Consider the following 5073-nt stretch of genomic DNA (forward strand, 5'->3'; position numbering starts at 1 on the left):
TTCTCATCCAATGGTCTATTTTGTTAGTCATACAAAAAAAAAGAAAAAAGAAAAATAGTGTGCCAAATTCTGGTACAGTATATAAAATCTCTTTTCTGATACAGTTCACGCTGCCAACAAAACACTCAGTCCAAATCAATAAGTAAATAACTCGAGGAAAATATAGTTGGAAATGAATTGAAACAGAGATACAGTGTAGAGGAGGAAAAATAAATCCTTTCACAATGCTGAGAGATTTCTGCATTATTTTAGTTATAAAATAATGCAGATAACTAACTTATCTGCATATAACTAACCTAAAATTGGGCATTTGTGAATTATATATATTTCACATGTGTGGAACATTGGTAAAAATGGACATAATTTATTTTATTTAATTCTCTTTTTAAGAGTTCTTTTAAAAATAAATTGGAAGAGGCTGAATGTTTTCTTATTCAAAAATCAATCAGCAAACAAGTTTACATGTTAAGAAGTAGAGGTGAGTTCTTTATATATTGGATATTAACTCCTTATGGAGCTGTTGTTTGCAAATATCTTTTCCCATTATGTTGGTTGCCTTTTTGTTTCATTGGCAGTTTCTTTTTGCTGTGCAAAAGCTTTTTAGTTTGCTATAGCCCCATTCATTCAATAATCCAATTAAAAAATGAGCAGGGTTCCTAAGTAGACAATTCTCCCAAAAAGACATACAAATGGACAAGAGACATATGAAAAGATACTCAGCTTCACGAGCTGTTAGGAAAATGCAAATCAAAACTCCAGGATACACCTCACAACTGTTAGCATGGATATTATCAATAATAAAAGTAATAACAAGTGTTCGAAAGGCTGTGGAGAAAAAAAGACACCTCATCCACTGCTAGTGGGAATGTAAACTGGTATAGCCACTATGGGAAACAGTATGGATGTTTCTCAAAAAAATTAAGAATAGAGTTAGCACCCTGGGCAGGTGGTTCAGTTGGTTGCAGCATCATCACCTACACCAAAAGGTTTCTGGTTTGATTCCTGGTCAGGGCACATAGCTGAGTTGGGTTTTATCCCCAGTTTGGGAGGCAACCAATTGATGCTGCACATCTCACTCACTCTCTCTTTCTCATTCTCTCTCTTTTTCTCTCTGATCCTTTCTTTAAACATATCCTTAGGCAAGGATTAAGAAAAAAAAGAATAGAGTTACCATATGACCCAAAAAATGTGAAAACATTTATTTACAAATATATATGTACCCCTATATTTTCATTGCAGCATTATTCACGCTGGCCAAGACATGAAAACATGATTGGATACTGAAGATCTGGTACACATGCACAATGGAATTCTACTAAATCATTAGAAAAGATGAAATACTGCCATAGCAACAACATGGATGAACCTTGAGAATATCATGCTAAGCAAAATAAGTCGGACAGAAAAAAATTAAGAACCACATGATCTCACTCATATGCGGGATATAAAACTGAAAGCAACAAAGGAACCAACAAAAGCTCATAGACACAGACAGCAGTATGGTGTTTACCAGGGGGAAGGGGAGTGAGGAGGTAATAAAGGGTAAAGGAGCTCAAATATACGGTGCTGGAAGATGATTTTACTTTAGGTGATCAACACACAATGCAATATACAAATTATGTAGCATAGAAATGTACACTTGAAGTCTACATAAGCATATTAATCAATGTCACCTCAACAAATTCAATAATAAAAAAGAAAGTAGCAAGAACATGTGGCTTTCCAGGTGTTTTGTAGAACTTCTTAAAAAAATAAACTTTTTTCTAAGTATAATATTTTAACAATGATAATTACAGAAGACGTTAAAAACAGTTCATAAAAGCCAATTACTTCTTTAATATATCAGATATTTGACATAATAACTCACATCAATTTTAATAACTCTCATATAAAGCCTGGTGAAAAGAAATTTTGTTTCATAATTAGAAAACTTATACTAAAACTTGCTGCAAAAAAATCCAACAGTTTGAAAATATGATCTATGCCCAAGTAGTATAAAATGAAGCCAGAAGTCTTCAAAACTAAAACATTTTTCTTCCTAATATTTTCTCTCACTCTATCTCTTTTTATGTGTTCTGAAATTGTTGAGACTCAAATTCAAGCGATGCTGAGCTGTTCTGATTTGACTCCTTTGGTACCTGTTTTTTTTTTTCACCACTATTATCTTTGGATTTATCTTCTTCCTTAACATCTGTTTTTTTGACTTGTTTCCTTCTTGTCTTTCTTCATTCTAGTTTTCTTGCCCCTTTCTTATGATCAGCCACATTTCTATGATCTCCTTCTTCTTCTTTCTCAGAATCAGAATTCTTCATCACAGACTACTTGTCTTATGCTCAAATAGAAATTCTCTATTCTGCATCTTCTCCTTCTTCATCTCCACTGTCTTTATGAAAAGCATCTTCTGGAATAGCTTGCATTTGGACACCACGTGCATGAGGGAACACTTGTAAATTTTCAAATAAATACCTTTCCCATATATTCCGGAGTGTTTTTGTTTTGTCATGTTTGAAAGACTAACATACAGTTTCAAGCCTGGTCCAAAATCTCAAAGTAATCATTATATGGCAATTCATGGATAATCTCACAAACACATGCAACTGTAATCTCATACGTTGAACACTGAGCAACAATATAAATTGCGTATCTACATTCTCAAGGCGTCAGAAATGATAAATTGAAAGATTTTATAAGTTCTACATGCTTGAGCATCAGCTTGAAATAATCAAGTTTATTGCCAGATAGTGAGTCTGCCCCAAATTCTAACTGGGTTGATACATCTCCATCACTTTCAGATAATGACTCATCATCCATCTCAATTCTCATTAGAAAATTGATAGCATAGTGCTTGCCTTTCCCTGTACCAATATCCCTCAAGTCTCCTTCTAGGAATGATGCAGTTGCTACATGATCTGTTGTATAAAAGGTTACCTCAACCCCATCACCACGATGGATATTAATCTATAATAATAAAATTTAATAAGCTAATTAGACCAGACATCCTTCTGGACGAAGCCATGGCAGGGGAGGGCAGTTGGGGGCAATTGGGCCATCAGGGGAGCAGTTAGGCGTCGATCAGGCTGACAGGCAGATGAGCAGTTAGGAGCCAGCGGCCCTGAGGTATCGGGCCTAAACTGGCAGTCGGACATCCCCCGAGGGGTCCCAGATTGGAGAGGGTGCAGGCTGGGTTGAGGGATACCCGCCGCCGCCCCCCCCCCCCCCCCCCCCGCTCCATGAACAAATTTTGTGCACTGGGCCTCTAGTTGTAGGTATAACTTCACAGCCCCAGCAATTGAGCCACCAGTTGAGAGCTGACAAACAGAGTTCATCAAACGTGCTGGGTGAACATCTTTGCCCATTTTTTAATTGGATTGTCTTCTTTTTTTTTTTTTTTTTTTTTATTTTTATTTTTTTTTTTTTTTATTTTCCTCTTAAAGTATTACAAAGGGTATTACATAAGTATCCTTTTTCCCCCCCCCGCCCTTGACAAACCACTACCCTCCCTTACCCCCCAGTGTCTTATGTCCATTAGTTATGCTTATATGCATGCATACAAGTCCTTCGGTTGATCTCTTACTCCCCTCCCTCCTGCCCCCCAACTCTCTCTGGCCTTCCCACTGCAGTTTGACAATCAGTTTGAGGCAGCTCTGCCTCTGTATCTATTATTGTTCAAAAGTTTGTAATGGTCTTTATTATCCATGAATGAGTGAGATCATGTGGTATTTTTCCTTCATTGACTGGCTTGTTTCACTTAGCATAATGCTCTCCAGTTCCATCCATGATGTTGCAAATGGTAGGAGTTCCTTCTTTTTAACAGCAGCATAGTATTCCATCGTGTAGATGTACCACAGTTTTCTAATCCATTCATCTACTGATGGGCACTTAGGCTGTTTCCAGATCTTAGCTATGGTGAATTGTGCTGCTATGAACATCTGGGTGCATATATCCTTTCTGATAGGTGTTTCTGGTTTCTTGGGATATATTCCTAGTAGTGGGATCACAGGGTCAAATGGGAGTTCCATTTCCAATTTTTTGAGGAACCTCCATACTGCCTTCCATAGTGGCTGCACCAGTCTGCATTCCCACCAGCAGTGCACAAGTGTTCCTTTTTCTCCACATCCTCTCCAGCACTTGTCGTTTGTTGATTTGTTGATGATGGCCATTCTGACAGGTGTGAGATGGTACCTCATTGTTGTTTTGATTTGCATCTCTCGGATGATTAGTGACTTTGAGCATGTTTTCATATGTCTCTTGGCTTTCTGAATGTCCTCTTTTGAAAGGTGTCTATTTAGATCCTTTGCCCATTTTTTGATTGGATTGTTTATCTTCTTTTTGTTAAGTTGTAAGAGTTCCCTATAAATTTTGGAGATTAAGCCCTTATCCGATATGACGTTGGCAAATATGTTTTCCCACGAGGTGGGTTTTCTTGTTGTTTTGTTGATGGTTTCTTTTGCTGTGCAGAAGCTTTTTATTTTGATGTAGTCCCATTTGTTCAGTTTCTCTTTAGTTTCAACTGCCCTAGGAGCTGTATCAGTGAAGAAATTGTTTTGGCATATGTCTGAGATTTTGTTGCCTTTGTATTCTTCTAGAATTTTTATGGTTTCCTGTCGTACATTTAAGTCCTTTATCCATTTTGAGTTTATTCTTGTGTATGGTGTAAGTTGGTGGTCTAGTTTCATTTTCTTGCATATGTCTGTCCAATTTTCCCAACACCATTTATTGAAGAGACTATCTTGGCTCCATTGTATGTTCATGCCTCCTTTGTCAAAAATTAATTGAGCATATTGGTTCGGGCTAATTTCTGGACTCTCTATTCTATTCCACTGATCTATATGTCTGTTCTTGTGCCAGTACCAGGCAGTTTTGAGAACAGTGGCTTTGTAATACAGCTTGATATCTGGCATTGAGATCCCACCTACTTTGTTCTTTCTCAGGATCGTTGCAGCTATTCGGGGTCTTTTTTTATTCCAGATGAATTTTTGGAGAGTTCGTTCTAGATCTTTGAAGAAGGCCATTGGTATTTTAATGGGAAGTGCGTTGAATGTATAGATTGCTTTGGGTAGTATGGACATTTTA

The 5073-nt window shown here is 37.2% G+C and overlaps 1 pseudogene; it reads right to left on the reverse strand.

Moving 5' to 3' along the window:
• Window positions 1-2333: 2333 nt before the first annotated feature.
• LOC139005038 (histone deacetylase 2 pseudogene) lies at window positions 2334-2967 on the reverse strand (annotated as a pseudogene).
• Window positions 2968-5073: the final 2106 nt, after the last annotated feature.

This window comes from Myotis yumanensis, unplaced genomic scaffold (assembly GCF_028538775.1).
Source record: "Myotis yumanensis isolate MYYU_CA2020_CCGP unplaced genomic scaffold, mMyoYum1.0.hap1 SCAF_3, whole genome shotgun sequence".
NCBI classification, from domain to species: Eukaryota; Metazoa; Chordata; class Mammalia; order Chiroptera; family Vespertilionidae; genus Myotis; species Myotis yumanensis.